Source organism: Oxyura jamaicensis, assembly GCF_011077185.1.
Source record: "Oxyura jamaicensis isolate SHBP4307 breed ruddy duck chromosome 4 unlocalized genomic scaffold, BPBGC_Ojam_1.0 oxy4_random_OJ72816, whole genome shotgun sequence".
In the NCBI taxonomy this organism is placed as follows: Eukaryota; Metazoa; Chordata; class Aves; order Anseriformes; family Anatidae; genus Oxyura; species Oxyura jamaicensis.
In genome coordinates this window covers 269475-288151 of record NW_023303850.1, presented here as the reverse complement: position 1 = coordinate 288151, position 18677 = coordinate 269475, and the positions used below count along the sequence as shown (strand labels likewise).

Here is an 18677-nt window from a genome sequence, read left to right as displayed (position 1 = left end):
ATTTTTTTTAAATCTCTTTTCACTTTGTTTTGGTTGAAAAGCAACAATAAAAAGTCAGATGTGGGAGGAAAGACTTTTTTTTTTTTTTTTTTTTTGTCGGAATTGTGGAATATGCAACTGTTTGGGGAGAAGCACTTTTTTGTCATTCTCATTTGTATTCAATAATGCAGGTTTTATTTATTTTTTTATGTACACATATACATGTACAAACAAGCAGACACTGCCTGGATAATTCTTTTTCTGCATTTACAGTGCCTTTTCTACTTTGCCTTTGTTGTCATTGTTGTTTTTAAATAATAATCATTATCCTAGCATTTCATTTGAGAAACAGATCATGTCAGGAATGGAAAGATGGTGGCACCTCATTTCCTATGATCTTAAAATCAAAATGTAAGTGTTCTGCTCTTGAATTGTGTTGTATGTAAGCAAACAAAGAAACAGCACAGCTTTATTACCTTCTTTGGGTTTTGGATTCCCCCCTCCAACCCCCCCCCCACTTAGGAATTAAGGAACCAAAGCATTAAAGGGGGCTGAGTATCATGGAAAGGGTTGTTGTTAAAGAACAAAGCCTTTCTTTTAAAATTTTAAATGTATTTTACCCACTTCGTTCAATCTCCCACTCTCCTGTTCCTCTGGCTGTCCTATCACTTCAGTGATATTATAGGCAGAACGAGATTCACTAAGTATTGTTTATTTTGCTCAGCGAGGATAAACTAAAACAAGTTCTGGAGCAATTTTTGGGGGTTGCTACATGTGGAAATTCAACCGTGTCTTCTGTCGCCATTTATCATGCTAAAACCTAACTCAGGACTGGTTTCATTCAAGTCATGTTTCTCCAGACAGATGACTCCAGGTTGCTCTCTGTGTGTTTCAGAAGGCAAGACAGAAATATGACCCTACGTTAATGTCTGGGCCCAGGGCCCCTAGACACCAGTGGAACTATTTCCACTGGTTTCAATGGGGTTTAGATTAGAAGTCTAAGGCAAGTTGCATTTTTTTAAACAAAATTCTCAGCACTCGACAGCTCCTACTGCAACTTGATAGATACCTCTGGAGACCCCAGCTGGCTCAGTCATTTGTAAATCAAGCCACTTAACCGGCTGCCAAAACATGAACTTGGGAGTGTGTGTGTGTGCGTGTGTGTATATAAAATATTGGACACAGTTTTAAGGTTAACAGCATTGTAAATTCCAAATGTTCGTTTCATGGTGCCTTGGACGAGAGAAAATGTGAATGGGACTTGTCCTCTTTTAACTTACAAAGTTTTATCCTGGTGTCACTCTTTTAGCTTTGGTAGTGCTATTCCTGATTTATAGAAGAGGAAAGTGCTGTTTTGCAGTCTCTGCTGGTATTTTCCTTACTGTCCGTAGCATGTCCCTGTAGAGCAGCAGAAAAAAGGGAGGAAACTATTGAATGTTTGGGAAATGAATGTAGCTATTGACTTTCAGTTTGATGGCACATATTGTGGTGATCTTGACTTCTGATGATCCCCTTTATGCACCTCCTCATCAGCAGTTGTGCTTCAGGATGGCTCCAACAGAAATTAACTTCACTCCTGCAGCGTGGCTGGGGAGCCTAGCCACGATGTTGCTGTAGGTATGAGACTAATAGCTATGAAACCTCTGAATCTACCTGTGAATTTGCACAGGAACACCAGGAAAATGTACTGCACACTTCACAGGAGTGCTAGGAAATATAGACCAAAAGGCACTTTATTCACCATTGCTCTGTCCCTAGGACTCATCATTTATCCCCCCCCAAGTTAACCATTCAAAAGGAGCCAAGGCGCATGAACAGGAAGCTACCTGGGAAAACCTTAGGGAGTTATGCACAGCATCAGGAAAAAGCAACATTTAAAGGATTTCTCCAGAGAAGACCCAAGCAGAGCAGACAGACAGCTTGTGCTCTCCTTAGCTACTGATCTCGTCCCATAGCCTGGGTTATAAAATCAGAGAGGAACCTGCTCTGTCTGTTCCCAGAAAATTGAAGATCCGGTTTTGTGTAAGAGAAGTAGCAAAATATTGAGCCCTTGGCTTATCAGCTTGCCTTGTTTCCTCGTGTCCCCACATCTATAACAGCAGGGGACAATACACCTTCCTGCATCCATCACCTGCTGGCTCCTGTGGCTCCTGCCTAACCTATCTAACGATCCTGGCACCCAGCCTCCCTTTCACTGCAGTGGCCTCTTTTGTCTCTTGTCAACTAATTAGACCTCGCAGGCACATTACCAGCATGTGCAGACAACAAGGCCTAAAACAATTACAGTTTTTATTTAAAAAAAAGGTACCAGATGTTTACTGCATCTTATCCAAAGGGGTTTTATGACAGGCTCGGCACCCTCCCAACAGAAGAGCATCTGCGAGTCTCCAAACCGAGAGATTTCATTAATTCCTCAATAGTCTCACTTCTATAGGGGCCTAAATTTTTCTTGTTTTTCTCCAAACAGTGCAGCGGATCTCAATGGAGAGGGATTGCTACTTGTGCCACGCAGCAGCATTTCTTGGCAGACAGGGCATTTTGCGAAGTTTTGGCGTGTCACCAGTCCTCAGCATCAGAACGTAAGTGAAGGATGCAGCTGAATTTTAGGACTGGCAGGGTGCCTAACTTTCTATGAAGGCTGAATTGCACCTGCAGGATGGGAGGCTAATTTGAATTCTCCATGAAATAAATAAATAAATAAATAAAAAAGGCAGAAACTTATATGAAAAGCTCATTATCACTAAAGGACTTCACAGTAAAGGAGGAAGGCAACGGCAGGTCTGTGGTGTGTACATACTCCTCAGTCCCGTTCATTAGGAGATAGCTCCACTAAAAGTGTGTTATTTCCCAGTAGTGTGGAGCAAGACCAGTCACCAAGTGATTGTCACTTGCTCATAAGGTACTGTCACTGCACAAGAGCGATGTGCCAAGGCTCTAGTCCTCCCAGTGCTGGGCAGTGAGCTGACCCTTCCTCAGCAGCCTTCACGCTCTGTGCCCCTGCAGCTTGGGCGGACTGGTGTTGGCTGCTGAGTCCCACATCGGATGATTGATGAAGGCAAACAGTCTCGTGAGGCCCCGTTTGTCCACAAGCAACACTGACACCACCATTTCAGACTGTGGGAGACTGAGAACAGGCTCTTTCCTGGGAAACCTGCTACAGCAGGGCCTGGAAAGCTAAAGCTGCTCATAAATCACTGCAGCAGGGGAGAGGAAGAGACCCTTATGTCTTTATCAACATGACCCTTACGTCTGTTCTTTGTCTGACAGTCATGGTTCTGCAATAAAGGCAGAAATATTGTTGACTTCCACAGCAATTTACTACAGGGGAAAAATCAGGTAGTGGCTTCAGTGAGAACTTGACAAGTACAACTAGCACTCAGCTGTGTGCTGATGAAGCACGACCCTTTACCCTACAGGGAACGAAGGTGGGACTGCTTAAGGTGTTTTCCCCATATTTTTCACCCTTTACCCTCTTCCCACCAGTCTCAGACCCAGCTCCAAATTCTGTTTTCAAAGAAGAAAGCCAGGGAGGTGTGCATCCTCACCGCCTCCTTATCCCCTCAAATTTCCCTTTGGTTTAATTTATGCTGCTTCTCTGGAGTTTTGTCCAAGAGAAGGAAAGAAAAAATGAAACCAGAGGACAAACACCTCCTAAAGGAAGGATTGCCACAGGCCAGACAGCAACCAGAGCTAGGGATCTGTGTTTTCTAGACAGAAAAAGGAGCAGTGGTATCCTTAAAGTAAAACGTGTATGGAGAACTGTAATTTAGGTGACCAAGAGGACACACAGCTGAGTTCCTGCACACCTTCCCAGTGGAGGACTAGTTAACTGATAATTTTAATTAACCTGTTTCAAACTCAGAGTGATTAAAAAATAATTGGTGGCTGGATGAATTAGAGCCAAGCCTCCTGCCCGCATCTTTCTCCTGGTGGAATCTGATAACCAGTGGAATTCCTACAACAGAGGGGTAGTTTTCTCCTGTAAAAGCTTAGGTGTTGTTCAGGGGCTAATTTTCAGCACCTTATTTCATTTAGAAGTAAAGGCATATTGAAACACCACAAGCTCACCTCCTTTCCTTCTGAAGAGTTTGCAAAGGGGACATCAGGGAGGCATCTTCCAGCGTCCAAATTGTCTAGCAAAGGAAACACAAAGCAATACTTTTTTCTTAGTCCCTGTCTCCATGTCTTCCCCTTTCAATTTCTTTTTCTACAGTGCCCTAGCCCTGGACTCATTTGCCACAGCTTAAGAAAAATGAAAAAAGGATCTTCAGAACATCACCACAATCCTTACAACCACCTCTCCTCAGCTCCCAGTTTCTCCAGCTAACAGACTGAGGGCACGCTGCAAGCAGTGTTTCAATGGATGGTAACTGCACACCCATCCCCTCACAGGTGCTGGGATGTTTAGGGAGCCCCTCTTCATCTCTTCCACTACTAAGAAGAGCTCGATTCTGCTTGTGGGACAGGGGACCAGAGGGCAGGGGACCAGCTGGTTAGCCCCAGCGGATAGTATTCATCATATGAGCCTCACAGTGAGAAGTTAATGGTGGGAAGGCAGAGAACTGAGAACACTCCTTGAGAGCTAAACTCCCTCTCATCTCAACCCTCCAGATGTCAGTTTTCCTCCTGCTTTTTTGCTTTTCATTGGTCTAATTGAGAAAGTGCCTTCTGTCCTCAGCTGAGTGCAGATCCCATTGCACAGACTAGTGCTAGTGCTGGTGAGGACCACGTCAGTGCAGTCACAGCCATCCTGCTGGACATATCTGTGGAGCCTGTAAAAAGCCTAAGAACAACCTGTCCTCCTTCTGCTGCATACCACAACCTCTGGAGGTGTGTGAGGGTGGCATTTGGGCTGGTCTAGCTTCAAATGCTATAGAGCACATGTTCCCGAGGATGAACGATGAGTGCTGTTATCAGGGGAACTTTCAAAGGGCTGCTTTTGAGCCCATCTCAGGGCAGCACTGATAACCCTCACAAGAGTTCGTCTCACCACTGTCTGTAGGCGTTGGGGACACGGTAGCCCCTCCTTACATGCTGACGGCTGTAACAGGAGCTGTGGGGTGCTGCAGCTGCTGTAAGGTCTTCCCACTTCATCCACCTGCTGGAGCAAGCAGGCTGCAAGCCTCACTCTTCAGGGTAAATCAAGAAAACTGGAAGTAAAAGTGACAGCAATAGTAATTTCGGTGGAATGGAGTATTACCAGCAGTGTTATTGCATCCACTGCCTTTATTAGAGTGTGTACGCGGTGTGTAATAATGTAATTAGATTTCACAATGTGTAATAATGATTTTTATGCAATTCAACAACTGCACATTAGGGGAGGGAATTGGTTCCCATTATGGAGCCAGAACAGCTCTTGGGCTGATGCTGCATACCTGATAGCATATCTGTCAGGCCGCAGGCCCACGGTGTACTCCAGTGAGAGATGGAGAATTGTCCAGAGCAGGGATTTTATCCTCTGCAGCTCCCCAGGTGCCTGCACTGGCAGCATCACCGGGTTCCTTGTCACATCCCAAGTGATCCTGATACACAGCTCCTCCCCACAGACAAACAGCCTGAACTGTGTGTGGGAGGAGAAGACCCTTTTGCTGAGATGGGAACATCTTTAGCTTCCTTGGGGAAGGCCCTTTAGGAGCCAGGTTGTGCCCACAACAACTGAGCTTGACCTGCTGGGAAGCAAAAGAGGGGCACTGCATTAAATCAGGGAGGGAAAATGAGCCACCATGTAGCTGGGGGCTTAACAGGGGCCTGACAGTGCTGGAAACTGAAAACAGCACAAATCCCTCTCCATCAACCTCTTGGGTATATCTTTAAATACATTTCCAAGCCTGGCCTGAGTAAATTACTTGAGGCAGGAGAGGGAGCCAGCAAGGAGCAAGGCACTGACCACCTGAGGCCACTGGGAAGGTCAGGAAGGGCTGGGACTGCAGTGGGCCTGGAGCTAACAAAGGAAAAGGGAATCTTAAAAGCAGTCTTTGACCACTCTAATATGTGGTTGAAAATGAGGAGACATTTCTTCTCAGAAAGAGCAGTCAGGCATTGGAATGGGTTGCCCAGGGAGGTGGTGGCATCACCGTCCCTGGGGGTGTTCAAGGACAGGTTGGACATGATGCTTAGGGACATGGTTTAGTGGGTGACATTGGTGGTAGGGGGGTGGTTGGACCAGATGATCTTGGAGGGCTTTTCCAACCTTAATGATTCTATGATCCTGTGATTCAACAACTGCACTGGAAGACGTGCAGCACACACCAGGACACGTTGCAGCATCCACCAGCTCGCGCCTCCAGCAATGCAGCGCAGCCCTGCAGCAGGAGTGCAGTGCTCAGCTTCATGGCAAAAGCCTTATCCCTGATCCCTGCCGGCCAGCAGCACTGCATGGCGCTGCGCTGTGCCCTCAGAGAAGCTAATTGTGACAACAAACATTTTACAATTTCAGAATAAATCATTTGGCTTTCCCTCCAAGCAGGCTTGTTTCAAATGCCACTTGCTCTGCCACCACTGCTAATGAGCACGCGTTGACCCATTTATTCTCTGCTGCACTTTCCGCAGCAAATCACAGCTTTACTGCAAAGGTACAGAATATTAGAGCCACAGTTTCATTGGCAAGATTTTTTATTTTTTTTTTTGCTTGTGAACCCATTAGTATTTTTCCCTGAACAGTTTTCCTCCCTCGTCTTGCTAGACTGGAGAATTGCTCTTTTGCAGGTCTGTTCTTTCTGCTATTCCCTTGGCTTTGGTGAAATATATATGAGATGACTCAGAGTTTGAACTCTCGGTACATGTTTCTAATACAAAGTCTGTGTGTGTCTAGGGACTTAGGACAGATATTTAATTTTAGATGAAAAACGCTGATGACATCATGCCTTTGATTTCCTTGCTGGATGTGCGTGCAGCAAGCACGTGGTGAAGCTGTTCGGCCATGAGAGCCTCACAGCACTTAGGAAACCGCTTAATATTCAGGATAGCTGGAGAGCCGTGGGCAGCTCCTGGGTGGTGCTTACCAGGAGCACGCACCACAGCATTCAACCCAGGTGAATCCACGATAACAGGCATGTAAGGGTGAAAGATCTTGCAAGGAAAAAAAATGTGTTTTCTTTTTCTTAAGACTGCTTGATGCAACTGCTGCACCCCCTGGACACCAAAGCTCTGAGCAGAGGATGTCAGCACAGAGATCACCCACCATCACCCCACGCACCATGATACATGATTCACACACACAGCCTGTGCTGGAGAGGTTGGATTCAACCTCGCCATTGATGCCTTCAGCTTCCCACAGCAGCAGATGCCAGCAAGAGCATCCGAGCAGAAGGGAGCACACACACAACAAACACGTTTTTAGCTTTAAAGCTAAAAAAGGAGGCATGCCTCGATTTTATTTTGAAACATGACTAACTAAAAGCTCATCCACATGGAGGGAAGCTTGTGAAAAATCAGACTCCTGCAGCACCACCTTTTTGTCAAGACCATTTTGGTGACATTACGGTGACAAATTTTCAGCCTTTCCTACGATTATATACCTCCCCTACACAGCAGGCATTATCCAAGAAGATCTAGGAGAGATATTAGCATGGATAAACAGGGCATAAGACAGGAAATAAAATCTAATTGTTCAGACAAGAGGCAAACTACACTGCTTGTACATCAGCAGGAGTAGTTAGCATGTAGAGTGACTTACCAAGGGGTCCAACATCTTCCCCATTCCTTCAAAAGCTGCAAGCACTTACAGCACCTTCCTGAAGGATAGTCTCTGGCTCAGCCAGGAGTTACAGACATGATGCCAGCACCATCAGCTTCACTGCTAGGGTCTGCACAGGGTGTCAGTGTCCTTCTTGGCTTGCTAGGGGGCCTCTAAGCAAGACCCAAGCATGCTGCTGTTACTCCTATAGTTAAGGACCATAGCTGGCATCCAGGTGGGCACAGAGATGATTAAAACAGCTCCTGGCTTTCCCCTGTTCCTGCAGCTTTAAGCAAACATTTCCATTTGGCAAAAGCCGTCTTTATACAGAAGAATCACAGTGCATGTTGTGTTTTTTTGTTGTTTTATTTTGCTTTGTTTTTAAGACTCCGTCAGGTGCATCTCCTAACTGCCTTATATTAAAGAGTAACCAACCTGCAGATTATGGACATCGCAGGTAGAGCAGTAGCTAAGTGAGAAGGAACAGTGGGAACCCACTTGCAAAGATGCCCAAGACATCCCAAACGCGGCTAAGGTCCTCTTCCAAGGGGTAAAGCCTCTCACATCCTGCAGTGTGGTTTGGTGTGTCCCTGTGGCCCCAGGGTAAAATCAGCCCATGGTGCACTTGAGGATGGCAGGGTGTCCTCTCTGTCCTAAATCCTTAAAGTCTCACAATTAGTGTATTTTCCCATTCCTGGTGCTAAAAGGCCAAGAGCTGCCTCCTGTATGAACAGCTCATGAAGCATGACTAACTTCTTAGCTTGTACTGATGTTTTTGATTAATTTTGCATCGCTCACATTTACAGGCTATCCAAGAAAAGCAACAAAAACTTTGTTTTATGCCCCAAGGAGTGTGTGCACTAGTCCTTGGTGAACCAAGTTTCCCGAGGCTCAGCTGCTCTCACCAGATTTGCCCTCTGGGGTAATTTCCAGACACTCTAAGCTCTGCTGGCTTTGCAGGCTAAAGAGCATGAGGAAGCAGAAGCGCCCCATCATTTGCATGGAATCTAAAGCGTGCAGGTTACATGCAGCCTCTGCTAAGCTCAACGCTGCCAGAAATTGCTATTTGTGCTGACAAATAGCTGAGGCTGCAGGCAGTGCCACTGGGGTCCATGGGAATTGCATGGCTAGACAGCAGTCTGTATGGTGGCAGGCAGCCTTCCCAAACATTCACCAGCCATGCATGGGCCATGGGAACAAAGCGTCTCTGGACAACGATGCTCCCCGTGTGCTCTGCTCTAACTCCTAATAGCTCTGCAGTGAGGGGTGTCAGGGTGCGAGGCATGTGTGAAAAGGCATAACATTTTGCTGAAGCTCATTGTCCATCACCTTACTGGTGTATTGGGTCACGGAGTCCGTGGGGTAATTGCGTGCTGGGTAATGAGGCATTGAATTTAGCTACATTTAAGCCTTCACCTCTTCCTTTCCCCACACAGCCACTTGCTGTATTACCTAAGGTGCACTGGCACGCTCAATTCACCTTCTCTGGACACTACTTGTTATTTTATATCCCTCTAACACGTCAATTCTTATGTGCCCTGCACTAAAAATATTTCCAAACGGCTCCTGAAAGGAAAGTCTCCTCCTTGGTTTAATAAATCCTCTTTACTCAGGATCCCTGGAAGGAGCAGCATGGTCGGAGGGCAACCCAGCTCAAAGCAAACACGTGCCATCAATCGGCAGCCTGGGATTAAGCCTCCTCAGAGAATTATCCCAGCAAAAGCCCATTGTTGCCCGGCTACTTTCCCAGCTGGAGTGCTCGGTGGGCAGATGTCTTCCTTCCCCCCTTTGGCCGGGTTCTCCTCAAGCTGTTGCAGCAGAGAGCTGAGCAGCTCACATTGCTCCTTCCAACATGCGCCGAAGCTTTTCACTTCGTTTTACCTGGAATCGTTTTTTTTTTTTCATGATCTTTTGACCCAGCATGAAGCAGAGCCCTGGGTGGGGATGTAGCTGGGGCGACCCTCCACCTCCACGGAGGCTTCGGAGGCCGTCTTTGACAAATGCTGGCTGTGTTTTTCACATCACGTTGTGTTTACATACATACAACTACGGCCAAACAACGCTCGGAGGCCAGCCAAGCCAGTAGCTTGGCACCTACAGCAATGCTTCTACGTATTTGTGTATTTATGGTGACTTTGACACACTACCACTCAGATCTCCTGTATTAGGGTCGTGTTTTTTTTTTTTTTTTTTTTTTTTTTTTTTTTTTTTTTTTTTTTTTTCATGTGAAGGATTGCGGTAGCTAATTGCAATTACCAGAAAGCATATACAAGAGAGCTTGTTGATTGCCAGTAGACAAAGACACTTTGGAAATCTTGGATTTTTGCTATAGATGAAAGCCTATAAATTTAAAAATAGACACCATGGTATCATTTACAATTTCCGTTTGCTAACAAATTCCGCTAAACAAAATTGGTGGCTGATTAAGTAAACATTTATACATAAATAAAACAGTGAAGATCTCTTCAGTTATTGAGATGCAGCCAGTTCAGTCTCTTGTAAATAATACAGTGATGAATTCTGTCGTTACAGTGCATGATAAACCTACCTAGCCTCAAAGTCTTAGGCAAACTAATCCATACGCACGAATCAATCAGTTCATTTTAGTCATACCAGCATTATATAAAAGTCACTAAAATCAATGCCTGAAAAACGTAGCAGATTAATAAATCCTCGTGCGGTACACCTACCTGGGATGCAGACCTACAGCACCCAATACAACTGTGTGAGTGGTTTGAATGAGGCATTTTACCAAAAAAACCCTCAAGGGCAGGCCTGTAATGAGCAGGCGTGGATGAGAAAAGTCTGGCGTATTATTAATTTCAGACAATACCGAATTCTTTCTCATAATGTACATTTTATTAATGCTCTCCGTGATAGCTTTTCATATGGTTTCATCGACAGGAGTACAGTAATTACAATGTATTAAGATTCATTCCATGCCTGAGGAGTAAGGAAGTTCAGTTAAGATACGTAAAGCAAGTGAAACATAAATCACTGTTGACTCGGGGCTGGATTAAATCAAAACTCTGCCCCGGGGAACCACAGGGCCAAGGGGTTTGCTAATGGGATACGCTGGCTTTGCCAATTAAGTTCCTGGATCCCTTCGGTGGCAGCTGATTGTCTGCATTATCCCAGGGCCCCGGAGAAGACCACGCAAAATGTGCTGGTGCTCTTCCAGCGATTTCAGGGTGGCTAATATCTGCAAGAGGTAACCTGCGTGCCATCGGCGTGGAGGCAGTAGACAGGATTCATCATTTTTATTGGGACTCGGGCCGGTCTCTGCAGCCCTCACCATCAGTTACCGGGTGTCAGCCTCGTCGGGGCTGAAGAAAGAGACAGCGACCGCTGGTCGTAACTGGCTCCAAGAATAACTCTTCTAGACACCGTGTCAAAGGTTTAAGGTGCAGGATGATAGGATAGGATTGTCTGGGGAGAGAAACTCATAGTGAGGGCTTGAATGAAAAAAAAAAAAAAAAAAAAAAGGTGATTTCTGCTTTCCTGCAATTGCAGCCCCCCCTGTCACCACAAGCAGCACCCCAGAGCTCCCAGGGGCTGGGCAGCCTCAGGTCAGGATTTTGCACTGCCCTTCTAGGCTCTAGAAACCACAAGGACCATCCCCTTGTGACTGAAAAAACCATGAGCTTGCAAACTTTTTGGAGCTTTTTGTTTTCTTCCAAATTCCTGTCTAGTTTCCAGAACCTTTCCAGCATAAAGCAGGGGAGGCTGTTCATATTTTGTCTTTTTCATTTATTTATTTATTTTTCCCTGGGGGAAAAAGAAATAAATCTGACAGCCTTCATTAGGGGTGAAACCGGAGTCTCCTTGAGATGATGGCCACCTTGCCCAAGGGACACCGTGCAGGGCTGGAGGAGCTGTGGGCAAAGGAAGAGGTGAACAAAAGAATGGTATCTCCTGCATGCCACATCGATAAATAATTCAATCGCTCACTGCTGGGCAGCTGTTAAGTGCTGATGGTAGCAACAGTCCCACAGAGCCAGGTGACAGAGGAGGAATTCAGGTATGCAGGAGGAAAACAACAGCCCTGCAGCTGCAGGAGACTTACTGGTGTGGGTGCCTAAACCCCTTGGCACTTTCAGGCAGTTTCTGATAAGCTGCTGGCCTTTCCCTGCAAGGAATGAGGGCTCTACCCCAAGTATCATGCTAGATTTGTGCAATAGGTGTTTCTAGAGCTACCAGCAAGCTACCAGATAGCCGTGCTATCTGCCTTTTTTTACAGAGGGGACACTTACACATTGGCATCGCTTCACTGAAAAATGCCAGGCAAAAAAGAGGCTTTTATGTCTAGGGAAAGTTATTCTGGGCCATTTTTTTCCATCTGCCATGTAATTTTCTTCTGCTGCATGAACCTATGCTGTTGGACTCAGGGTAAGTAAGGACTAAGTAAGCTCTGAGTTGTGCAGGATGAAGAGGAAACTCCAGAGCTCCCCTGTGGTTTCCAGCAGGAGCTCAGCCCTGCTCTACTGGGAGCACACAGCGTTGGCAGGATGGCCACACAGCCGTGGAGCTCGCTGCTGCTGCGGCGCGTGCAGGGACAGCAGGTGACGGCTCAGTGCACAGGAGATGGCCCAACACCACTAACAAGTCTTCAGGGTTTGGTGTACGTTTTTCCTTTTCTTTTAATTTTCTTTTTGTCATTAATATTAAAAGCCTCAGGGGAACCACACTGATGGGGTCTGCATCCCTTACTGCTGATTTCTGCCCATCCCACCTGCCATGCCTGCACCGAGAAGCCCAAGTCCTCAGCAGGCCATAGCTCCCTAGGGAGAACAGGGGCCAGAGAGTTCACCCCGCTGACAGGAACGAAGGAGCAATGTCTGCTGAGCCCCCTGCCCACCGTCCTTCAGGTGCCTCCTGCACCTGCCGCATCGGCACACCTGGGTTGCCAGCCCCCTGCCGCAATGCCAGGCAGACGCCGTGGCTTTGCATATATCCATTCACAGCTGAGCTGATGGAGAATCGTTATCTTCGAGAAACTAAGGCTTATTTTTTCCAAAAAATATCTCTATTTACACGTGACAGCGAAATCCAAGCAGCATGCCCTGGAAGCTTTTTCTGAGCAGAGCTGCTGCTAGACGTACGTGCCGGTCCCTATTTACAAGTGACAGCTTGAGAGCACTCTGCTGGCAAGTTCACCTTCTTCTGGTGTGAGGGCTGTTTCTTCATCCCCTCCCTTTTTTTTTTTCCTTCCCTTTTTGACCCTCCCTGTATTTACAATAGGGCCCTAGCTGCAGCAGGGTCGCCTTTATACAGCCCAGTATGTGAGCACGTAGCGGGGTTCACGAAGGGGGGCAAGCACGCTCAGCTGTCTTTAAGTGTTTTCAAGTCAAGAAGCCGACTTCTGAAGCAGAAAGGACTCCTTTGTTACTACAAAAGATTTTTTTTTTTTTTTTTTTGCTTGTTCTGCTTAAAAGAAGTGGCCAACCAACAAGCGTGGTTCCCAGGGCACCGCTAGGCACAGGGCAGCAGAAATCTCAGTCGGGCTGGTTTCTCCGTGGGGATGAGAGTGTTTGCCGAGGGTTTTGTTGAGACTGGATCTTGGGCCTCTCCCGTTGCGTGATCCCGTTGAGGGATGGGTAAACCGAGGCACAGAGGAGCTGAGGCAGCACAGCAGCACGGGCTCGCTGGGGCAGGCTTGCGGGTGCCCCGGGCGCTAGATGACACTGTCTTCCATGGTCACTCTTCTGAAGACCGGCTCCTGCTTGGGCGTCCTGCTGCTTTCTGTGGAGAACAAGGAGAGAGCTGGTAAAAGCCCCGAGAAGCACCCAGCCACACTCAACAACCAGCCAGGTGTCCAGCTGGATGCAGACCTCCCTGATGCAGCCACTTGCTACTTTTAAGAACATTTCGACCCAACCAAAAGGTGACGAGGCTTCCCTCAATATTTACAGGACAGCATCCCATCCTCCCACCCCTTCTGGTGGAGCCAGCGGTCCAGATTTGCTTGGCTTTGTCCCCAGGAGAGGCAGTAGCTGGTTAAACGGCAGGATTAATGGCAGAGGCCACCACTGCCCACTGCTCACTGGAGGAAGGTGCCCGCTGCTCCTCGGGGGTGGTCCTGCTCCAGCAAGGGGAGCCCTGAGCTGAGCTGCAACCCTGAGCATACACCAACCCAGTGGGGCTTGCTTGAACAAACGGTGTTTTTCATGGGTTCCCCATCCACACCCTTTTTAATCAGTAGGGATAACTGCAGAGTAAACATATTTGTTTCTATGTCAGATATTATCTGTGCTATTTGAGGTGGAGTGGACACATGCAGACGCTCTCATAATAACATTCAGGGAGAGGTTAAGAAAGGCTAGACACATCCAAGAAGGATTAATGTTGTCCCTGAGCTGTTTCTTAAGCATAAATCATTTCATCCCATCTCCCACCCAAGAGCCAGAACAGCCCTGTTGCAGCAGATCTGCACGGTGCTGTTGGAAACACCACCAGGAAGGCTGGGGGTGGACAGAGCCAGAAACTACTCAGGCTTATCCCTCAACGTGGCTATTTTTGCTGCTCTTTCAGGGTTTTCGAAAGAGAAGGGAATTTCTTAATTTCTCATTGCCCATTTCTCTCTCTCTCTCTCTCTTTTTTTTTTTTTTTTTTCCCCTAGCAGTGGGATGCCCTTTCTCCTTTCGTTTAGACTGCTGCTAGCTCGGTGGGCTGATTTGCATCGTGGCGCAAACTGCTAGCAGCTAAAAATGCCTGCGTGCATATTGTAACCGTGGGGGAGAACTAGAAAATCCCACCTATTTAATACGAAGCACTCTTTAATGTCACACTATCCTTGTATCCGTACATAGGAATGGCAGCAACACAAGCAAGAAGGAGGAACCTGCTCAGATGGAGGCTGTCGAAAGGCAGAGTGCAGGCGCGTGCAAGGCCGTGAAGGCACCTGCACCAAAGCAGCACATTTATCTGCTGGGGTGAGCCTCTCACAAGAGGGCTGCCAAGGCTGTGAACCGTAAAACTTTCCTTTTTAAAGAGAAGAGACTAGGGGCGAGCTGGTGCAGGTGCCCGACAGCTGCAAGACATAAGCCTGCTGTTCCCAGCCACGCTGTGTTGGAAGTGCTGCAGCTCCAACCGGCCACCCGGCGTACCTGGCTGGTGCTGCTCCCTGAGTGCCGTGCCCTGAATCCCCCTTTTATCTTCCATAAAATCAGCCCAGCTAACAAGTCTGTTGACCACTCACCACCCAGAAACATTTATCAGCAGAGGTTACTAGAGGCTCGTGCCTCCGAGGTGGGACACAAAGCCTTTAAAGCACGGGTGCTTGCTTGTGCTTTGAGCATTGAGCTTTCCTGCCATAAGGACCTGAACTGAACTCCGCGTGAGCTGCCTCAGAGGGAAGTGGGAGAAGACAGGTTGAAAACAGCTTTATTATAGCCATAATTTACCCATGGAGCATCCTGCTGCTGGAAATAACCTTTCGAAAGCCGTAACGGTACACGCAGCTGATTATAAGCGGCAGTCAAAGATACCGGGTCATCTGTGTGTGGAGTTCAGAGCAAAGCACCATTGCTTTTCTGCACCACAGACGTGCGTGTGCTGCCCCTCCGGTCACGGGGAGCTGGTGTGAATGATGGCATGTGTGGCACCAAGGGGAAACCATAAATATTCAATGCTTCGAGGCCAAAAAAAAAAAAAAAAAAGATAAGAAAAAAAGGAAAAGACACCTGTAGGTTCTCGCTGTATTCACTCTTGTCACCAGGATGGGACTATTTGCCTATTAAGATGCGGATGCTTCTTGTCTTTCGGCATAATATCCCTTTTAAGGGGCTGGGATTCGGGCCCCAGTCAAGGTGAGGCTGCGAGCTGCTGGCAGCGCTCCCGTCACGCCAGCTGAGTCGGTCGTGCAGCTCGGCTTGTGCATTTAAGTTGTTGTTTGGGGGTTTAAGCAGCACTGAGAGAATATCAAGCATTTGCTTCCAGCACATAATAACTGCTCTGGGTTTACCAATATATATATTTTTTTATTATTGAGGTTTTAGTTTGGGTTTTTACATGTGTACAGAGTATTTAAGGAGTAGAAACATAAGAAAAGAAGCAAGGGAGGAGGAAATAAAAAAGACAGCAATTAGTTAGAAGCTGAGTTTTTTTGTTGGCATTGTGTGGGAGAAGACTATCACCACCTGGAGTACCAGATACGACGAGCAGTAACCACCTGTAAAAAGCTATTCTGGTGTGCAAAAGTAAGATTTCCAAGCTCTGGCTGTCCTGGCTAGTCTCAACATTTCAGCACTGCACAGATCACCTCTCCTGAACTGGGAAGAGGTGTGACCAGGTGTACCACCCCCGTGTCCCCAGGGCCTGCTGCCCTCCTGCGGGTACCCCTTCAGGTGCTCTTCCAGCTCCCCTCCAAGCCAGCAATGAGCCCCTTGCTGCTGTCCTGCCCCCGGGCAACACCCAGCAGCAAAAGTCAGCAGCAGCAGTGATGATTTCCTCATCTGTAGCCTCTGCTATTTCCTCATCAATAGCCTCTGCTGTTGTCCCTGCCAAGGATGCCCACGGATAGTCCCCGGCAGCACTGATCACTGATTTTATCTGGTTTCAGCTTCATTCCTTAGGATGTTCTCTGCTCCGTTACCAGAGAACCTGCGACGACATGACACTTATGTAGTGTTCACGAGCACAGACTATTTAAACCCTGAAATATTCATGAAATAAAATTTGCATAGAGTCTAGCTGAATGCAGCAGGTAGCTAAAAATAAAGAACTTTTCTCTTTAAGTGTAAGGAGGAGATCAGGGTGTGACAGATGACCAAGCTAGTGCTCTTAGGCTTTCCTGAGAGAGCTTTTTATAAGATGAGCTACCCTTTTATTCCTGTTATCTAGGCAAGTCTGCAGGGTACTGTACTCTTTATAACCTCGCAAGATCAAGAGCACATGGGATTGTTTGGGAGAGAGGCTGGCCAGCCAGAGAAGAGCCCCAGGGGAGAAGCAGGATGGAAGCAATAGGAACACAGGTAGCAAAACACAAAGACCTCCCACGGCTCAGCACCTCCCAGCGCTGCCACCCTCTCCCCCATCCCTCTGGAGCATTTTGCTGCTCGTTATCTGGGGGCGAGGAGGAAGGGAGCAGATTGGTTAGCAAACACAGATTTCAGGGAACTAAATGCAATCAACAGGAGGAAAGGAGCAGCACTGTGGTAAACAGCATTGCCTACACGGTGTCTCCAAAGCTGTGATGATCCCCCCCTACTTCCAGCCTACATAGTCTTGTAGTCTGTCTTGGCGTGTGTTTCCTGTTGCGTCTCTCCTTCACATGTTTTAGGGAGATCTTTACAGTCTTACGCAGCTTGTCTCCTATGGTTCTTGCAGAAGATTGACAAACAATGCCCATCAGAGCCACAGAGTCCTTGAGCGGTAGGTAACGTAGCGATAGTCCAGCAAGCTTGTGCATCAGGTATCTATGGGGCATTCTGTGATGGGAATGCACAGGGAAAGTAACCCTGGTTATGTGCAGATTAGAAAAGGCAGGGGAAAAAGGGATTCACCACTTGCAAAGCATCCCAAGATGCTTTCCAGGAGCATGCAATGCACAAAGCTTGGCTCAGTGCTCACCTCACAGCCTTGTGCTTCTCCCTTCCCCTTTCCCACTTGCAAGCAAGACCTTATGAAGGAAGGATGCCGCAAGCTATATATTGATTGACACTGGAAAGTCTCACTCCGTACATGCCCAGCAACCAGCATCTCCAAAAGGTGGTCCCACGTTTCCAAAAAGAGCAGTCTATGTATCAGGTGGATGGCTTTGTAGGACCAAGCACTGCCTTGTTGCCTTTGCTCTGTTTTTAATTGAAAGTGGGATGCTTACCGCAGCTGAATGATGAAGTTTTAATATTCTATCTATCTCTACATGCATTTTCTTTTCCTTCCTTTCTTTCAACAAAGCTCTAACAAAGAAGATCCCTCCAGTACGGGGCTGGCAATTCAACCCAGCTTGCAAAGTTGCGTGCCCCAAGCGCAGGTACGGATGTAATACCGTAACAGTTACTTCATCAGGCTGTTGTGTGTGCCACGTGCTGTTCTCTCAGGTCTCTCTACCTTTGCCCACCATGCAGAAATGCCTTAGAAGTTTTGTAGTTCACCCTCACACTCTGAGAGCAGTTTAGGCTCCGAGGGCTTGAGCTGAGCTTCATGTGCTGCAGTCTGCACAGACGGCACTGCTATGTTCCCAGTCACATAACGCCTGCGTCTCCTGAGCCATTGATCAAAGAGCAGAAACTTTCACCATGCCCATAATCAACTATCTAACATGACAAGAGACTGCTCTGACGGGGGAAAAAGTGATAAAAGCAACCCCCATCCTGCTCCCTGCCCTCCCCGAACCAAACGAGAGTTTTAAAACATTTTTGGCTTAATGTAATTAATGATGTCTATTTCCCCTCTTTTGTGATTCAGCTGTTACCAAATCTATAAGAAGCACCAACAGCGAACCCTGTGGTGCCAGATCAGCCTGGGGACGGAAATAATCAGCTTGAAAATAAGCAGCAGTTTTTGCAATCAAAGCGCTAATAGGCAAGTAGGCCGGAGGAGAGATGCTCAAGAGAGAAGGGATGGAAAAGGGGGGAAAAAAGCCTGTTCACCGATAAATCAAAAACTCATGGGAAGAGAACGAAAGAAAGACAGAGAGATTCGGTAGGACACAAGTCACCCCATAGCAAATCCATCACTGGTTTGCTCTTGCACAGCTTCAGACACGCTGCACTGATCACCCCCCTCCCATTTTATCATGGCAATATTTGCTACTGTGGATCTCACCCGCTGCGTGACTTCAATCCCACCTGGAAACCTGTTTTTTGGAGACTAATACTAGTGGGTAGAAGAGACTGATATTAATAGGCCCTTTTAACTTTCTCCAGAATACAGGTGTGTCAAGTGTTTCAAGGCTTGGCGGCCTCGGTTGGACTGCTGCGCACATCGGCATGGCCAGAGGGTCTGGACTGCTCGCTTTACTTGCATGTAGAGCTCTGCCACACGCCTCCCAGCTCAGTCCCTGCTGGCACAAAAAATAAAA

The 18677-nt window shown here is 47.2% G+C and overlaps 1 long non-coding RNA gene across 1 annotated transcript; it reads right to left on the bottom strand.

Moving 5' to 3' along the window:
• Nucleotides 1–2831: 2831 nt before the first annotated feature.
• On the bottom strand, nt 2832–8002 carry LOC118157215. Its single transcript, XR_004746584.1, has 3 exons — nt 7655–8002; nt 4048–4112; nt 2832–3254 (listed from the first exon to the last, which is right to left on the bottom strand). It is a non-coding gene; the product is annotated as an uncharacterized LOC118157215 (long non-coding RNA).
• Nucleotides 8003–18677: the final 10675 nt, after the last annotated feature.